The sequence below is a fragment of the Apus apus genome, chromosome 15 (assembly GCF_020740795.1).
Source record: "Apus apus isolate bApuApu2 chromosome 15, bApuApu2.pri.cur, whole genome shotgun sequence".
Classification (NCBI taxonomy): domain Eukaryota; kingdom Metazoa; phylum Chordata; class Aves; order Apodiformes; family Apodidae; genus Apus; species Apus apus.
In genome coordinates this window covers 12,257,639-12,277,832 of record NC_067296.1, presented here as the reverse complement: position 1 = coordinate 12,277,832, position 20,194 = coordinate 12,257,639, and the positions used below count along the sequence as shown (strand labels likewise).

Here is a 20,194-nt window from a genome sequence, read left to right as displayed (position 1 = left end):
GTAACACGCTTCAGTTTCAAATGCTGAACTCTGTGCAGGTGACAGGGTCCTGCACAACCTCACAGTCCCTAGCAGCAGCATGTACAGGGACTCTTTCCAGAGGTAAATTATCGAGAAGATCAGTCCCAGGATTCCCACCATTTCCATCTATTCTAAACAATAAATTACTCACACATGATTTATTTTTATTTTTAACACCAGGACAACAAAAGTGCAAGGCTTTGCAATCACTTGATAAAGTATCTCATTTGCTCTATGCTTTCTGTGGTATGTGAGTGTCCATATGGGGAGACATGCAGGCAGTCCTACCTTCACAACCTCACAGAGGTTCTACCTTCACAGCTTCTCTCTGAAACCAGAGGTGTGGAGATCATTGCCTACTGAGCAGGCTCTCTGGCACCTTTTGCCTCTCTCCACACCTATTTGCCAGATGAGGCTGTGGAGATCATTTGCTTACAACTCTACCAAGTACTAGATGTTGAAATGTCTTTTACTATTTATCTGAATGGGTGAGGAATTCCCTCAGATTTGTCACCAAGTATGCTTGTTCCTTCTCAAATTCTATTCTTCAACAGAAAAATTAAAAAAAAAAAAAGGGCAACAAAAAACCACCACCTTATGCCTGTGTCACTAAGATCCTGGATCCTCACAACTTGTACAAAAAGTCCAAAAACCCAAACATTAGTACCTGTCCAAAACAGCCTGTAGAATTTAAACATGCAATTACCACCACTTAGTTTATTCAACATAACTAGCTACTCTGTACTAACTTGTTCTTCTATGCTAATCCTCTACAAAGACCTACCTGGTTAACCAAAAGTTACTCCTCCTTCGAGAGACATTTACATTTCTATAGAAAGGCAAGTCTACAGCTGGAGGAGCTCATCTGACTGGAATGCAGCCCAGCAAGCTCAGCTGAGAAGTCCGGCTGGCTGCAGCTGCAGCTGATTCCTCCGGATCTGAAGCTGGAATTCCACATCACGAAGCAATTCTGGAAAGCCACTGCTTTGCTACCACCACCCTACTACCTGTACAAACCCTCTTTTTTTCACTCTTAAAGCACATGTTGAGCTCTATACAAAACACTAGATCACGTTCATTACACAGACATTGAATCTACTGGCGAGGTGAAGGAGCATTTCAGTCATGGAAATAAACACCGACGTTCAGCAGCAGAAGCAGGTAGGGTGTCACAGGTTCAGGACACTGGAATTAGAGTGCCACCAAAGAATTAATGAAACAGCACATCAATCAGCTTTTTCACATGCCTGGCAAGGTTTTACCAGCTATGCACTCCCACAGCCATTTTTAAAAACATTAAAAATAAAGCTCATAAACTTGAAAGCAGAAAACTTACAAGCGAGGGAAAAAAAAAAAAGTAAAAAAAAAAGTCAAGTGAGGCTTTCCTCACTAAAAAAAGATTAAAAAAAAAGGGGGGGGGAACTTTATGTCCCATCTCATGTGATAAAAATACTGCACAAATATTGCTAAGGAGGGGGGGAAGAAGCAAATCATATGAACTCTGAAAAGACACTAAATTTTCGGGTTTTTGCTTTCCTTTAATAGGTCAAAAGGGCACAAGCTCAATTTAATAGAAACAGTATGGACAGAATTTAAAATTAACTCAATACAAAGGAAAACTCATTCCATGCCCCTTTAACCCACCTAACAGCATGTGATTGTAAAGAGCAAAATTTTCATGAGTTTGATATCCTGGGTTGAGGATACACCTTGTGTCCAGAAGGAGATGCCAAAAGAGCCAACAAAAGACCAAATATACACCCCCTTCATACTGATGCTAAAAATTATAAATAAATAAAGAGAACAAAAAAAACCCCAGCAGTCCTACAACATGACTGGTGGAATAAGAGCCCACAGCATCATCTCTTAAGTTGCCAGCTGAAATAAAACATAGCTGTAGTACTTTCAGGGACAGACATAAATAGCTTGAACTAGAGATTAATAATAACGTATTTTTGCTTCATACATGTCTCCAGAAAGCATCAAACTGTAGTGTTTCATCTCTGAATGAAAGCTTCAGCAAGAATGAATCTTAATTGACTCATGAAATTAGGTTACCAGCAACATTGGATTTAAAGCATCTATAAAAATTAGCCAAGAAGTCAATTTAATTGCCAATACACATACCTGCTATAATTCTTACGCACTTAAAATCTCTTCAATGAGAGAACAGTTACACAGATGGCAGAATCCAAAAGAGGATTTTGTTTGCCAAGTTTGATTTGTTTTTTACTCCAAAGTTTGAATGTAATTGTCTTCCATTGAGGTGTCTCAGCAAGATGAAACTCACTCTACATCCACAGCATAAGGGCAACATCCTTCCCAAGTCTGCAGAAGTGCAGAGAGGTCGAGCAAAGAGGACCAGCTGAAGACCTTGCCCACTGTCACTTTGAAGATTGCAACTATCCCCGTTACAGGCCTCGATGCAGCTGGGAGTTATTAAATACCCTTGGGACAGCTGAGGACCTGCACTGGGCCCTGCTGGGATGGAGCTAATTTCCTTGCTAGCAGCTGGTATGGCTCTGTGCTGTGGGCCTGTGACCAAAGCAGTGCTGGCAACACACAGGTTTTGTTGCCAAACAGGACTTGCTTTCATCAAGGCTTTCTCCCTTTCTCACTCTGCCTCCACAGCAAGCAGGCTGGGGGTGGAGGAGAGGCTGGGAGGCCTCTGGGCTGGGACAGCTGACCTGAACTGATGGAAGGGATGTTCCCTACCATAAACTGCCACGTTCAGCAATAACAGTAGAGGGGAGTTTTGCAGGGGTTGCTGTTGCTCAGGGACTGGCTGGGCACACATCAGCTAACAGCGAGTGATTGTTTGTGCATCTCTTGTTTTTCTTTATTTCTATCTGGCTTCTCCCCCTGTCTTTAATTATTACATTGTCTTTGTCTCTACTCGAGAGTTTTCTCACTTTTGCCCTTCTGATTGTCTCCCACATCCCTTGGGGATGGAGCTGTGTGGGGCTCAGCTGCCTGCTGGGCTCAACCCACAACAGAACCAAAGCAGGGAAGCATCCTAAGCTGATAGTTGAGCTGAACTTATTTTTAAATCCCTTGGAACAATGGTGGCAGCAAACTGAGCATCTGAAAACTTAGCATCTGAAAACTTAGCTTTGAACACACACGCCAAACAGATTTATGGCATAGAGTCACATTCTGTTCTCTCAGGAATACAGACTGTTGGTGATACTTCACAAGAATTAGAGCCAATCGAAACACCAGAAGTCTGGTTTGCAACAGAGTTCAGGCTACAAAAGTTGTTTCTGCATCAGAACAAACCAAAATAATTGTCCCACGCACTGAGCCAGCACAAAGCTGCAGCACTGCTCTCAGAAGCATTATTTATTGATCATAAAAACTGCAAAGGTGAAACTGGACAGAAAATACCCTGGCAGTACAGTGCTCAAGTACCTGCAGGACAGACAGCCATTCCCAGTCTTACTTCAGCCCAAGATTCTGTTCTACGGCTAAGGGTACTGACCCTCAAACTTCTACCCAATCCAACAAACAAAGACCAAGGAAACTTGATTTCAGCAGATTAATATCTTCTGATGCAAAACCACTGATATTCCCACAGAATTCTGTAAGCATTCTTTTTTTAACACTACATCAATATTTGAGGCAACTTTTACACCTGAGAGCATCTGGTACAGCATTCTTTAGCCTCCTCTTGGAAACTATTTCCTTGTCCACAATTACAAAAGATCACAAAATTCTGGTTTACAGGCCTTCCCTACACTTGACACATAATGCTAGGCTTGATTGTCATTGATACACCAGCTCATTTCTAGCCACACTGCTAAAAAATTAGTCATTCAATAGCACCTTGTAAAACCAGCTACTTCTTACTAGCTTCCTGAAGGTTTTGTTTAATCTCATTTGTAAGAGAGACAAGCTGGGAAGCAATCAATAACTTCAAGCACAGTGGCTTTGGACAGAACTGTCAATTGATATATAATTAATAACGCATTAAAAATTCTCCTTGAACCAAAACTTACTTTGAAGGTAAAATCAAATATGCTTGAATATTTATCATAATGTAACCACCCCAACAAATTGGTCACTGAAGTTTAATAATATGAAGACCATTACAGCATAGAACATCACTGGAGAAAACCCCTCCAACAGTAAAAATAGTTTTAGTCAACAGATCTTCCTACTAAAAGGCACTTTTTAAACTTTGTCTCTGTGTACCCATTCTCTCCAGGTAGGTGTAGTTTTATATTGATTCTGTACAAGGTATCTTACAAATCATTTTCATGGAGACTGTTAAACAATTACGATAGCAATCATATTGCACATAAAGCTGACTGACCCAGTGCAAAGCCCTGCACCATGAGGAACCATATTTTTATGCCTCCCAACAATTCCTCATACACTGAAATTCTGCAGCAGGACCTCATACACAGAGCAAGAGGACTATTTGCTGAAGAGTTTTAGGACAGTACCATAAATTTGCAAAAGCTTTAGAAAGTCAGAGCTTCTGCTATGGTTTAATTTCCTTTCAAGGTACATCTATAGCAAATACTTAATGGCTTTCAGTACAAGGATGTTATTACGTTTGCCGTTGTCAAATGATTTAAAAAAATAATAATAATAAACTTTCTCTAGAGTTCAGTTTAATAAAAAAATCCACGTAGCCATCCACCCAGTAACATTAACCCACTCGGATAACAGAAGGGTTGCACAGCACTTAGAACTAGATTTAAGAGAAAATAAGGCCATGCAAATACAGTAATTCTCATCTCTAAATATAGACAGCATTTTTGTTTCACTTTTAAACGACCATTCAACCATTTCATTGATGTGCAAAACCTAGAAAGAACACACACACAGAGGAGAAGTTCTTAAAAAGATTCTTGTTCTCATTTGACTGCACTGATCCATTGTGGGGAACAGTCTATACCAGCTTCTGCTACCTCAGTGGCCTGAGCTGGTAAAGGCTGAGAGGAGGGACATAAACAAGAGACACCTCAGAATCCAATTGCCTACCACCTTCAAACTTCCCATACCCTCATTACTTCTGGACTATCAATAGAACCAAATCCCTATAAGGTATATTAGCAGTTTCTTTTGGAAGCACTAAAAGACACTGACCCACAAGAGTGAAAATAACAAGACTAAAAATCCAGTGAAATTATCCATGAAGTTATCCATTCATAAAACCATCGTTCCTGACAAATCTACGTGTGCCAGCTTCTCTGTAATACTCCAAAGGTTGGTAGCATCCCCACAGCCTTATTTCATCAAAAACTCTGCACAGCACAGCAAAGGAATTGAACTCCAACAGGAATGCCACAGATCAAAGTTTCCATTCAGTTTGGTGCCAAGCACAGAGGTTACGTGTCCAACAGCTCAATATACAGTTTAAGTTTTGGACCGTAAAACCACAAGGGCCAAGATTAAAAGGTCCAGATGTATTTCTGCAGCTGCAGGCACAATCCACCTTTTGTGCACACTCCTGCCAGATCTATAAACAATCACAGGAAGACAATGCTATCCAGCCTCCTGCATTTTCTGAATGGAGGGCTGCTGCAATTCACCGCAAATCTGTCTCATTAAATTATGTGCATAACAAAATATACTGAAATCATCTAAAGGATCTGTCTAGACTAGCAAATGAATTTCCAATTGTAACTGTATTTTAAAAAATCATCAAGTTTAAGTAAGTTTAGCCTGTTCTTGTAACTTATTGATCCTGAAAATTAAGACATTATCTTTGTGCACTGAATCAACAATACATTTTTGAAGAGTATAACTGAAAGTAATGGGAAGCCACATCTGACACATTCTAATTGCTTACTGCTCTCATGCAACTTGCTGTCACCAGTCTTTAAGAACACAAAGTAAATCATTACCTCATCATACATTCTTCTGCATAGTAATTATTAAGATTTGAGGACTGAGACATCTTTAATTCCAAGTTCTATAGTGGTCTGTTCCATAACACAATTATAACCATAAAAGAATCAATATAACACACAACCTATTTTTTTTTTTTCCTCAACAGGAAACATATCAAAGCCACATCTCTTCCAAAGTGGCAGCCATGGGGTGACCAAATTCTTCATTGCTCTCACTTGCCAATTTATTCAGGCAGGTGAAGATGTGATCAGTCAAATACTCTAACTCAGCAAAAACCATCGAGGTGTTGACCAGTCCATATTTAATGCATATTCTTTGCACACCTGATTTTGGGCATTTCTTCCAAAAAATTTGTAAGAACCAAACATGTTCTCTTGACAGAGAACAGACTAAACACTAAGCATTTTAAAACACCATAACAGTGTCAAATACAGACATTTTTAAATCAGATTCCTTTTTTTGATTCCAATGACAAAATTGATACTGAGTGAAGGACTAGAAAAAAATGCCAACTCATAAAGGGAACCTCTGTTTACCAAGTAGTATGATGTAACATTGCATTTTTCAAGGACAAGTTACTTCAAAAAGCAAACCTAAGGAATTATCTACTAAAAAATTCAGTGCACTTGCATGTGAATCTTGCTTTCAAACAAAAAAAATCATCTGACTGGCACTACAAACACTGATACAGAAATGTAGCCTTATGAAAGTGACAAGCCTGGCTGGTACCTTTTCCAGCCAACACTGATATAACAGAAAGCTGAGCTTTCCACCTTTGTTCTAGGTCAGCATGTGTGAAGTTCACACAGGAGAATTCACAAGAAGAAAGACTGAAAGAAACACCAGTTTAAACCATAAGACCTGTCAGCTTAAGCAAGTACGCATCATAGAAAGCAGCAATTATTGAAACTAATTTACAGAAATCATATAACAGTGAAAACTACCCTCCTTGATCAGTTACCAAACCAAATACACCTGTATAGATGTTAGCAAACAACTCCATGCATCACACTGCTTTTCAGATTGCACCAACTGAAACCTTTAGCCTATCTAGTCTTCACCTACTTGCAGGCATAGAGTTTGTCTAATAATTTTCTATCTTGAACTTTTGTCTTCTGTTTATAATACTGGCAGGGCTGAAGAGAAAAACAGCATATTTTTGAGGAAAAAAGGCACATATCTCAGTGTTTTCTTTTGAGCACTCCCTAAAGTTACAAGTTCATTATGAGGTGCTGTTGGTTCAGGAAAGCAACATTAAGAATCACGCCTGTTCTCATACCAGGCTGCCTTCTGCATTACTTGACAACTATTTTAAGTAAAGCGATGTTTACAGTAACTGAAAACCCAGGGGGTTACTTAGGGGAAAATCACTGCTTGGAATTTCTTGCTTCTGTGCTAGTTTAGCCAGTTCTCCTACTTCCATCCCATGGCGCAGAGCTTTATGTTTGGAAGTTACCCAAGTCATTGCTTCCAGAAACTGTCTGGAGGTTTTACAAGTCCCAGAGCACACTGGTATAAAGCTTGTTAAGAAGATATATACATGCTTGCCCCCAGACGTCAAGATGAACACCAAGTTACTGAACTTTGGGAGGTTAAACAATTTTGGTTTTAATTGCATGCTTAAACTTCAGAAAAAAAAGACACTGAGAAAAGTAGCACAGCTGATTACGCTGCAGATCTGTGTCTCCTTTTTCCTTTTCCTTTTTGAAATCGTAAATGAAGGCTATATATATTTTAATTGAGAAGATTCACAGTAAATAAAAGCAGTTTCTGCTTGCATTCAACGTGCTTTGGCAGGTACTTCTGAGGAGAAACACAAGGCTATGGTAGACTTAAAAACAGAAGGTGAATTCAAACCCACATCTGACATCCTGGCCTGCAAGTGCTGCAGCATAACCCCTTCCAAAAGGAGCCCTGAATCCAAACAGACAAATGTCACAAATATGATTAACATCCAAGTTAAATAAATGGCAACATAATTTATACCTTTGTTGCCATGCAGAAGTTCTGGTGGCATGTTATTAAAAAAAAATAAATAAATAAAAAGGCTTTTTTCCTGCTATTTTTCCCATCTTGCTTGTCTCCCTTTCAGGAGCTCTGTAAGAGAAACGATGAGCAGGTAACTGAGGGACACAAAAAGACCCAAGGAAACCTCAGCTGCGCCCTGGTGCTCGCTGGGCTTCAGCTGCGGCCCGAGGCCCCTCGGGGCTCCGCACCGGCGTCTCGGGAACCGGGCGACACAGACTCCTCTGCTCAACGACCCAGCTCCAGAAGCCACCAGCAAAAGAAACAAAACGGGAGAAGTCTCCGCGCCGGGACTGACCGAGCTGCACCGACCTGCACCGTCCTGCCGGCCCCCGCGACCTCCCTGCGCCCAAGAGACCCCGGCTCCAGAAAACGGCCCCGCCGCGGGCAGCGGGGCTCCGCCGAAACGCGGCCGGGAGCAGCGCCCCGGCTCCACACGCTGCGGGCGGACCCGGCTGCACAGGCCTGCGGCTCGGACAGCCCGGACACAACCGCCGAGCGGGGCGGGGATCCCGCGGCCGCCGCGGAGAACGAGCGCAGCGCTGGGGCGGCCGCGCTGCCCCGGCCCGGAGCCGCCCCGCTCCCGGCTGGCAGGACGGGGCAGCCGGGAGCCCCCCGGGCAGCGGAGCCCCCCGGGCAGCGGAGCCCCCCGGGCAGGGCCGCGCCGGGCTCGGGCGGGGCTGGGGGAGGCGCTCCCTCCCTTCCCTCCCGTTGCGGCAGGTGGGGGCAGCCGAGCCCCCCGCGGGGGCGGGCCGGGCGGCATTACCTGACACCGCGCTCCCGCGACGGCCCCGCCGCGACACCCCCCGGCCCGGCACGGCTGACACCGAGGCGGAAGTGCGGCCCTCGCAGCGGCGGAGTGACGCGCGGCTCCACCAATCGCAGAGCACGGCCTCGCCCCCCCCCCCGGAGTTGAAGCGACCAATCAGCTTCCCCGCCCACCAGAGAGGAGGCGGGGCGAATGCTAACCAGGCGCCCAGCGTCACAGCCCCGGGCCGCACCACCGCTGGGGAGGCCGCTGGCCAATGGCGCGCCGGGGGCGGGGCTATGCAGATGAGGGCGGCCCCGGCAGCCCCCGCGGCGCCGGTGGCGGGAGCGGAGCGGCAGGACCGGGCATCCCCCCCCGTGCCGGCATCCCCGCCCGGTGCCTGCATCACCCCCCCCCCAGTGCCGGCATCCCCCAGCCACGCTCTGAGCTGCGCTTTAATCGTCAGCGGCTGCCGAGCGAGAGCGGGACTCACCGCACCGGCTACGATAAACTGTCCTACTGAACCAGGGGAGGGAAGAAGTTACTTTTTTAGGTGTTGATCAACTGTCTCTCCTGTAGGTGCGAAGTGAATTACTCTTTCCTGTCTGCTACGCTCTGCGAATTCAGCGATTATCCCGATTGCGGACATCCCCCGCAGCTCTCATGGCACTTCTCACCCCGGGTAAGGAATGATAAGGAGCGAAGGACGAAGATGAGTCGCAGAAATACTTCTCCTCAAAACGATCTCCTCCCATGGATGCGCTTCTCAGCGTATCGGTTCTGTAGCACAGAACTTGCCCCTCAGGGGTGGAGAGCTGCTCTAGGCACCTTGCAAGGAAGGCTGGTGGTCAGAGACCCGCATCGCGACAGGATTTATTCCTCTGCCTACACGTGTGTGAAGTTTCCAGAGGTGCAGCAGCAAAGATATGAACCCCTGCCGGGCCCCCTCCTGCCATCCCCAAATACTTTGCCTCCAAACTGTCTGTTGATGCTGGAGTGCTCCTCACCCCTAAATGAGCTGACAGCTCCTGGCCGTCAGCCACATGCTGACAACAGAGCAGACGTGAATTAACTGTGAGAACACTCTTTGCTCTGGCATAAATGTCAGGTTTGAAATGAAATCGATCACGCACTGGGATTGAGGAGTGTTTTGGGGTGGGCACAGCTGGCTCTGAGGATTCTGTTGCTCTCTCTGGATCCAGTCTTCCCACACCCACGTTGTCCAACCCCTGCGTTCATCCAGGTGAAGTTGCAAGTCAGGTGTTGTTGGACTCATCTTTAGGGAAAACAAATCTTTGGGAGTAGAGGATAATTTGTATCCTTCAAAGTCTGTTTTTGAGAGATTTTCCTGATTTTCCCAGGAAAATGATAATTTGTTTTCCCCATAAACTCTGACTCAGCAGCCTGGCTCAGGATTACTCAGCACTGTAGACTCAGCATTTAGAACAGAAATATTTCTACTGCAGCTTTTTAAGCAAAAGTCCACAAACTGAAAGTAAACATGAATTTAAATTATTCTCTGGCTGAACAGGCCTTTGTCATGACTAAGCTGCTGATCTGAAAGAGTTCTCCCAAAGGATCATGAAAGGAGAAATCCACTGATTAGATGACCAAGGAATACTGAATTTGTGTAGCTTTTTCAGGTCTTAACTGAAGGCATGAAAATTCTGAGCCTGCCACAAAAATCCTTCTCACAGGTATTCCCTGGGCATTTCAGCTAAATGTCCAGGCTTAGCAAAAAACGACTCTAATCGACAGTTTCCTCCTGTGTTAAATATTCAGGGACTACTCTCCAGCAATCTAAAATCACAAAACCCCAAAACCCGACAGGAAGAAGAATTCAGATCCCTGTTTGTCTCCCTCCTGTGTTGGAAATGAAGGGAGACAGCAGTTACCTTTTGAAGGAGATGGCATGGAAAATTTTGCCTTGTTGACAAAAGTTTTGCAACATTAGAAGTAATTAAAACCAAGTTTTACAGTGGAAAGTATTGAGCAACTGACTCAGTCATAAGTGTAACCACCAGCTCCACCTACAATGCACCCACTGTTCCCCTCCTGAGGAGCAATGCAATCCACTTGGTGGACTGATCCAAGCCAACCTTGTCACTGCGGTAGGTTTACAGGACCTAAATTGTGACAGAAGAAGGAAGGACAAAGTTGAAAAACAAAGCACATTGATCCTGTGATCCAGAGAATAGGAAATGTGGCACGTTACAGCACCAGCACTGACGGCCTTTCACCAGTTCTATGTAGGCAGAGATAAGTGCCTCTTCTCTCCTCCTCCAAATAAGCCAAAGGCAGCAACTTCTGCCCAAACGAGTGCGGGCAAGTGCTCAGCTCTGCCACGGGAAGTTCTTCTCAGACCACGACTCCCTGCCAGGGAGCTTCAAAACCAAACCCATTGGTTCAGCAAGTGCTCCAGCACCTTCCACCTGGTGTTCTGCCCAGCTGCCATGTGGGGCTGGGGCTCCTGGCACACACTGACCCCCCATGGCCTGTCAAAACCACAGTGTTTTCCTCATAGTTCTGTATGAAGGTGCTTGGAAACACTCCTGCTCCTGTTTACCCACAGCTTCACCTCAGAGGTATAGCAGGGCTTGTCCACACTTGAAGCTAATTTGGATTAAGGGAGGGTGTGAATTAACAGCAGAGTAGGGATCCCAGAGTATCTCTGGGCAGATAAGCCTTAAGTCTTCAAAACAATTGATTAATTATGATTATTATATAAACCAGCACACCCCTGTCACGCTGTGCCAGAAGCTGTACAAATGTGGAAGGAAAAGAACCTTTCTGCTTTAAAGAACCCTCAGTGGCAGGTTCTTTCCCTTCCTGAGTGAAAGAAGGCTTTGTCCAGATACAGGTGAGCCAGACACCACTTTGCAGAATGGGAAACTTCCAGATCTTCCACAATCTGAATAACAAAGATTTCCTCCTATAGACTTGACTCATCTTGCAAGACAGACATTATAAATTCTGTGGATGGTATTTTGAGTAGCTGACAGTAAAAATGGGAAGATATGTGAAAGAGCTAGTGTCACATACATTTATGTAAGATAAAAATGTATTTAATATTCAAATAGACATTAAAAAATCAGACACTGGTCACACTGATAAGACTTCAGTGAAAAACATGGTAATGCTGAAACCACATGAATTTTAACCTGAATCTTGAAGAAAAGCAATTCAAGAGAAAAAGGAATCCATGAATAATGAGGAAAGCTGAATAAGTAGGAATAGCCAGCCTGTTAAAAGGCTGAGTAAGCATGTTCTTTGTAACAGCCTGGGAAGGAAAAGACACAACAGCCTGTATCCTCCACTCCAGCAGCAAACTCCTGGGGAGCTGCAGCCGTTCAGCCGAGGGCAGCTCAGGGGCTAAGCCACTTCTCTTCAGTACAGAATAAAGTTTTGAAATCTCCATGGTCAAGGTTGATCTGCCAATGATCAATCATGCTTTACTCCCTAATAGAGGTTTATTTGCCAAACTTGGCAACAAGAGCATCTTATTTAGAGTTAATTACAATGTCTGCTTTTGGCTACATGTACAGCAGCATGGCAAGTTATCTCTGTACTCTTTGGGCCAGATTTCTGTCTGTGGACAGCAGTACTTACCTCAGAGATTAATTCAATGGCTTGTATGATGCTTTCTCTCAGGAAATTGAAGTCAAGAGAAGCTAATTACACTCCCTGATGCAAGATCAGAATTGATGTGTGAGTAAAACTGAACCTGTCTGAGTGCCTCCTGGGCAACTTATTTCTGTCTCCAGGATCTCACCCGCCAGATGCAGCTGAGCAGGATGGGTCTGCCTGAGGCAGGGTGAAAGGATGCTCCTCACAGCCCACCCTACCAGGGATACTTTCCTTTGCATATTCCCCATGCTAAGGCAGAAGGCAGAACATATTTCTACAGCCCAGGTTAGGAGGTGTTGCTGATGTTGGATAAATCCATTTCATTAGGTTACCTAGTGAATTAGACACTGTTCAGTAGGACAGTGTTTTTCCCAGGTCAGCACCACTTCCCTCTCCACTTTGCTGGCTTTGTGGATGAACAGACAGCAAAGGAGTGTTTCCTGTGCTGTGCACATAGATCTTTTCCAAGTGTTCCTGGTGACACATCTACACTGTGCCCCACAGGACTGGGAAGAGCCACAGGGGCTGGCAGAGGTCACAGCCTGAGGACAAGGGCTCTCACAGCCAGGCACCACCTCCTCGCGATGCAGCTCAGGTATCTGCTGACCCTGGGAATGGGCTCAGGCCAGTTCAGCCCTGCAATTTGGTAAAAAAAACCCTGGATTTTAATCTTTCCACTTGCCATTGCCAGCAACACCTGCAAAAAGAAACAACCCCCCCAAACCACTGGGTACAGCTTTTTTTTTTACTGATATACTATAGACTGTTCCAAATCACTTCAGCTTGTCATTTTCTTTGGCTTCGTAAAATTAGCTCCTTTGATCCAGCAAATACTTATATGCACATATTACTTGCTGGGACAGTCTCCTGCACTAAATGTAAAAAAGTCCTGTTCACTGATCCCTAGGCAACCACTAGAACAAACTAATTAGTAACTACAAATTCACACACATACATCAAAATAAGATCCAGATTAATATATTACTGCAGTACCTTCTGTGCTCAAAAATTAGTGTCTAATTTTTGATCTAATCTAAATTAGCATTGAAACAAATTACACTAATTTACAGATTGGTTTTAAAAATAAGTATAAAAAGCATCTCATCATGAAAAGCCACCACCAAAAAATTAGAAGTAATAAACCAGATAGGATATTTGAGCATGAACAAAACGAAACAAAACAAAAATCAGATCCTGTCCCAGATGGAGCTGGGAAGTTTGGCTCTGGATCTGAAGTCTGCTACACAAGCAATCCTCGACAAGCAGACAAACTAATGTGCCTCCCTCATCAGCTTCTGTGTCAGCTACAGCTGACTCTATTTACTTTTAGCCCAGAGAAGGAACTAGGAGCAGAAGGAAAAGAAAAAACCTTCATTGATATTCACAATGATGTCTTACACATCCAGCATTATTTTTGTCCAAGGGAACTCTTTCAGAAAATGGGAGAAAACAAGTGATTATGTGGCAGAATGGACAGAGGGAGTGAAGAAAGGACCCTGTTGTGGAGGGAGGGGCTTTATTACTCTGTCTATTAAAGTACCATGAATAATTTGTATTATTGTGTGTGTATTTGGTAAGAGAAAAGTAAGGTGGACTTAGTCTGAGCACTGTGGAAAACCAGAGTTTGCTACCTTAGCTAAGCTAAGAGCCACATTAGAAGTCTCTAACAACGATGGCAGAGTGGTTGAAATTGCAGTTGGCAAGTAGCAGTTCCCACACCCTGATGGAGAAAGAAGGATAAAATCCTCCCCTTGACCCCATTCCCCTTATTTCCAGGCAAAGGACATGATGTCCTGAGAGCAAAGCACAGCCCTGCTCCTGCCCAGGGAGCTGTGCTGAGGGTAGGTGCTCACCACGGGTGAAAATCCACCTGCTGAGCTTTGTGAAGAGAGACATAATCCCTGGGTGTCTGCCTGGCTGGGCACAAACACCCCCATCCCCACCCCAGCCCCCAAGCCCTGCCAGCTAAGCCTGCTGAGCCCTTCCAGCAGGGAGAAACTGCTCTGCCGGCAGGGCTGTCCAGGGCCCCTTCACATTTCCATTGATTCTCCACCACCAGCCAGGAGAACCTGGCTGGGAATGGAGGAGGAGAAGCCACTTTACCTTTCCTCGGCCATGCCAGGTGCAAAGCACACTTGCAATTTTCAAGCCCTGTCACTGGTTTCGCAGGTACTTTCTCCTCATTTACACGTAGGGAGGATTCCTCCCTGGCTGATGGAGCTCAGTTTTGGCTCCCAGTGTGACACTTACACTGGTGTGAATTATATCCAAGAAGGCACGACTCACAGGAAACTTCTAATTGAACAAGATGTGATTCATTAGTAGGCTTGCACTGTCTGAATTAAAACAGCATTAGGAAAAAAAAAAACCTCACAGAAAGCCCCAGGCTGTCTGGCAAGCAGGTGCCCCAGTAACCCTGACGTGCTGGTGGGGGATGGCCAGGAATTCTTATTGCAGGCTTCTGTGGTGCTGGAGCTGCTGCAGCCCCTCGGGTGCAGAGCTGGGGTCTGCCCATGGTGCAGCTCGAGCTGGGTCCAGCTAAACCATCGTCCCTTCATGGCTCTGCAGATGCAGCCACTAGGGCTTTGGAGGTAGCTTTGCACAGACCAGAAACAGCCCTTCTCTGGGAGCCTGGAGGCAGAGGGAATGAAGACAGGGGCAGGGATGAGTGGGGTGAGGAAGGAACAAATTAGCCTCTGATTTCCTCAGATTCACATTTCAGTTGCTTAAACACAAAGCATCCACTCCAGAAGCACAGAATAGAGAACGGGTGGATTTCAGGCAGTGGGAACAATGGACCTCAAAGGGAACCCCAGCTCCTGCCTCCATATTAAAGCCTGGAGTGAGGATTGTTGTGTCTTATGGTCACCTCTGCCTTGTCAAAAACCCCTGCTCATCCAAGGCCTGCTGCAAGGTGGATCTCTTTCTCAATACAAACTCATAAATGTGGGTGCATGGCCCCAGACTGTGGCCCTGTGGGCATCCCACCACTGCTTCCTCAGGCAGCAGGGTCTCCTGCATGTCTGTGTGAGCACAGGCAAAACCAAACGCGCAGAGGCAACTAGAAAGCCAGGCCAGTGATGAGGAAGTCAGGGAGGAGATTTCAGCCCACCAAGTGTGAGCACAGGAGCAGCCACCCATCTCTCCCTTGGGCAGTACCACATGTGGTCCACCCAATGATGCCCAGCAAGCCCAGCCCTCTACCTGGTTGTAGAGGGGAACAGAAACACTCCCAAGAGAGGGACACTGTGAAATCTGGCTTTCCAGGTTCTCAGGCATCGAGGTGACAAAATGCAGTGGTTGGAAGCCAGATAAGTAGCCAGCCCTGGCGGTGCCCAGAGCTGCACTGGGTGTTTCTAGCCCAGAGAGAGATTAGTCCAGAGCAGCCCTATGTCAAGTGTCAGAAGAGACACAAGTGCCTCTTCAGCCATGTGAACTTTATCAGGTTTTCTGTAGGGAAAAAAAAAGCTTATCTGCTCACTACAGCAGCCTTGTGAGGCTGCACATGTTCTCACTGCTTCAGGCAAACAGAAGTGGAAGGGTTTTTCCCTTTCTTTTCTGTGTGCAGCCACTATTTAATATAAATGTACTTAGCAGAAATTGAATAACTCCCACACGAGTCATTTTATACCCATCCAGCACTTAAATTATGAATACAATAATCTGCAGCGCTATGAGCTACAAAGCAAGGCTAGAATTCTCAAGGCAAGAAAAGTCTATTTTTAGACCTTTCTAGATGAAATTTTTCCTAGATGTAGGAATTTGATTCCTTCCGCTACCTTGGGTGTTAATTTGCACTAAAGGTTTCAGGCTTTTGTCTTTCAGACTTTTGGGTGACATCTGGGCAAACACCAGATGCTTTCTCTGACTGGGGAAAGAGTGCAAGAAGGAACTCCCTGTGTGTGGCTCTGCAGCTCTGCCTGAGTGACTGATTGCCTAATGGGGTTGCTCAGAGACCACGGAGAAATGATGAAATTGGTTGTTTCCTTTGATGACATCCTCCAGCTGGGATGTAACCCAGCTCAGAAGCTGCATGTGTCCTCCTCCTCAAGCACGGGCTGTTCTAACCCTTGCTGAATTGTTCCAGTTTTAGTCCACGTACCTGGCAGCAGTTGTACAACACTGCTGCCTAGAGATTTCCTGAAAGAAGCTCCTGGCTCGTATTTGCACATGCTGTTCAAATTCATGGGTTATTTTCTTCTCTAGTTTTTTGAAGTTTTTTTTCCTATTTTAGGGACTCTGGTTTTTACATGGTGCTTTTCTTCTGTGTGTGGTGCCAGGGAGAGACTAAAACACAATGCAAACCTCATTACCCCTTTGTACGTGGCAGTAGCAGAAAATAAATGAGAGAGGAAAGGATCAGATACACCACAATAACCAGAAGCTCATTTCTGCTGGGCCCCAGGAGGGGCTCTGTGTCACGCAGAGCATGGCAGCAGTGCTGGCTCAGGATGACGAGCAGCTCAGGATGGATCACTATTTGCATGACATGGAGGAATTTATCAGGAGGGCTGATGATAACTGGTCAGCGAGATGTGCTGCTCTTCCCAAATCAGGACCATAGAGGAATGCCTTCCATGCCAAGCTCTGTCTGGGACCACAGCAGGGTGAGAAAACCCAGCCCTGGCACTCTCTTCTCCAGACAGATCACCCCATCGCCATTTCTTAATCAAACCCTGCCAAAATGGGACTGCTAGCATCAAACTCAGCTGTATGGCAGCTTGGTGGCAAGAGCCAAGCCCTGTTATTCTGCCTCTGAATATCTTACATGGACCAGGTACAGAAACAGATGCTAAATCTCTGTAGGAGCCCAGGTTCTCCAACACCCCATGACAGGCTCTAGGAGAGTAGATGGACCTTAATTTCCTGTCCTCTGCAAATAAATGTATTGCTTTCCTGAGGTCATCAGATTGTGGTGGGGGAAAAAAAATAATAAAATAAAAAATTGTGGCAAATGGAGATGCAATTATTTTTAAGTGTTTTTTAAAAATTACACAAAGATCAAAGAGAAAGGAGGCTGTAGTCAGGGACAACTCAAAAATATTATGGGCCAGTTGCTGAGCAACTCTCCAGTGCAAGGTATTGCTATTTTCTGGAACCTCCTCCACGTGTGTAAGAGGAACAGTGTGTAGTATTAGTCAAATAAAAAGTCTGTGTGATTGCCTGAGTACAATTAGATCTAAGGTCTTTGCAAACAGCTCCTACTGATCAGCTTCAGGCCATTGATCTTACATCTAAAGCACTTCTTCAAAAATAAATTATGCTTTTCTGACCTAATCAACTATTAAAGATTCTTTTTTTCCTTTTTGAGGCTGGGTAAATAAAATTCTTCCATCAGACTTTGCTTAACAATTATTCTGGACACACAGTGGACCAAATCCTGAGTGCAAAGCAAAGCAATGACTCAGAAACCAAAGGCTGATTTATTTTTCTCTGGTGTTTTTTGTTTTGGTTTGGCGGTTTTTTGTTTTGGTTTGGTTTGGTTTGGTTTGGTTTTTTCTGGGAATAACTGTTCTTTAACCAGGCATTCACACAGTTTGGTGCTCAGTGCCAAATGCATTCCCATAATCAGGACATTGTCTGTTATCTGCCTAGAGCTGTGAAGCACACGTGCCACAGGGATCTGACTGCTTCAAGGTGGTACCCAAGGATTTTACCTTCCTCCTCCATTGGTTCATCCCTGTCCTGCTTTTGTGTGGCTGCTCATGCTCAGTTCTAGATGCAAAAATGCTTTTGTCCTCTGAGGAAGGGCAGCCAGTATCCATCCGTGGGGGTGCTCCAGCATCAGGATTGCACTGACACGATCAGATCGTGTGTGGCTTCAGGAAGGGCTCAGAAGGGCAGATGCTAGGATCTAAGTCAGGTGGCTGCCATCCTTCTCTACTGCTGGGGTCTCCCAGGATAAGATGTTGAGACCCCTGGTAGCCATGGAAATATGTTGTTCCATCTGGTTTTCTCACAGAAGTGAATAAACTTGAGGCTCCAAAAAGTGAGGAATTAGCAAGGCTGCCTTGGGGCTGGTGCAGACGAGCTGGGCAGGGAAGCAGGTCTGAGTGTTCCACTCTGCCAGCCCCCATCTGGGGTACGAGGCTGTGACCCACCACCTGCAATCCCTCGTCAGACACAGGGGAAAGTCCCGGAGCTCCCCTGATCTCCACCCCAGCCCACAGAAATGGAGGGACCCCACTTTTCCATCACCCCCCTCCAGCTGGGTGGGATGGAGATAAGACTTGACCTCTTGCTGTGTGCCCTACTGGGAAGGCTCCCCAGGAGCATCCTAGAAGTGGAGTCAGGCACAGGACTGGGGACAGGCTGAGCCCGTACATGGTCCTTCTTCCTGGAGAACAGACCCGAGGCAAAACAGATGCTTGATTCATGGCAGCATCGGCACAGCAGGGCTTGCCCTGCTACTTCCCAGTGTTTTTTTAAGAATGCCCCTTTGAAAGCAGCACAGCCAGCTCGGCTCTGCCTCTTGGATGCTGGCAGGCTGCCACCCTTTAATTAAGTCTGCTGTCAGGTCTAATGCTGGTGGCAGCGTTTCAGGGTGACAGTGCCGAGGCTGTGGGAACCAGCACAGGAGATCAGGTGGCTGCAGAGATGTGTGATGACTTAGACATCTGGACTAATATGCCAGAGTAATAGTGTCAATATTACCACCCTGATCAGATCATCTGGTGAGCACAGACCCAGACAGGGTATTGAAAAACTCCTTTGCCCGCAGGGACGATGGCAGCTGGGAGCAGAGAGGATTGGTTTGAAACCCAGGTCTTCATTTCACGGCACAAACCTGTGGGGAGAAGTGCTGCCAGAGCTTCTCTGAGGTCCTCTGGTGCCAAGGTGTCTGCCTGCAGCATGAAGGCATCTCCACAGTCACCTGCACCCCGTGCCCAGGGCCAAACCACACCTCAGGGGCTGCCACTGGTCCGTGCCTGGCTAAACTGGGCCTGAGCTGAGCTTCCAGCCTGGGCAAAAGGAGCAGGGACTGAGCAAGGGGCAGCTTTGGCATCTCTCACTGCACTGGAAACCAGAGCATGGGTCAAGCCTGGGAAGCTTTGCTTCCTCTTCCGTTTGCTCCATGAGCAGCAGCTCAGGTTCACACTGTATTGCACACAGCTCTATCAAATCGGACCAGCTGCACTTTGCTGTTACGGAGCCTCTTTCTTGAAAGAGGCAACTTTATTTTGGTGCTTTCTTCAACCTCACCTGTCCTCGCACAGTCTCCAGGAGGAGAAGACTTTTCCTTCCCTGCCCACCCAGCCACTGCAGCTGTGCAATCCCAGGACAGTGCTTTTATGCCAACTGTGCAGGGGACACAGTGACAAGGCACAGCAAAGTGTGTGCCCAGCTCAAACCCAGGTCACAAGCAGCCACCGGGCTGTGACTCCCTGTCCCCACTGTCAGCCGTGTCTTCCAGAGAGTGTGAAAGCTGAAGTGGATGCTTTGGAAAATCAGCCTCACATTGCAAAGTGCTTTGGGATCCTGACTGGGATGTGGGACTCTGCCTCCACCAAGTGATCAGCAAAAAGAAAAGGGGAGAAAAGTGGGATCAAGGTGACACTTGGGGGAGCACAGGCTGGTGTGCAGCACCCTGCAATTTGTATTCTGCCTCTTTGTCTTCATCAGCTGCACCCCGCTGCCCTGGAGAGGCTAATCGCTCCCTTATCTCCACAAGGCAGGCTGATTTGATCTGCTCTGCTTTCAAATAAAGCCATAGATGGAGCAGTGTTGCAATTAAATATTTTCCTCCCTCTATGCTAATGAGAAGCAGGAAGAGCTAACAGAAAGTACAATGGCAGATAATTACAGGCCAGCAATTACCGACACTACGTTCTCCCCTCCTTGTCCTCACGCTGCTTTTCCCACTGCTACACACTTGCCATGAGCCTGTGGAGCTGTGGAGATGATGAG

At 45.9% G+C, this 20,194-nt stretch overlaps 1 protein-coding gene across 3 annotated transcripts in view; it reads right to left on the bottom strand.

The window, feature by feature from the left end:
• Positions 1-8,763, bottom strand: part of OSBPL2 (oxysterol binding protein like 2) — a 33,081-nt gene extending 24,318 nt beyond the window's left edge. Inside the window, exon 1 of one of the 3 annotated variants that reach the window (XM_051633124.1) lies at positions 8,678-8,763. The gene's annotated coding sequence lies outside the window, so the exon portion shown is untranslated. Of the gene's footprint in view, positions 1-8,209; positions 8,245-8,677 lie in introns of those variants that run through there. The other 2 variants (XM_051633126.1, XM_051633125.1) reach the window with 2 other exon arrangements.
• Positions 8,764-20,194: the final 11,431 nt, after the last annotated feature.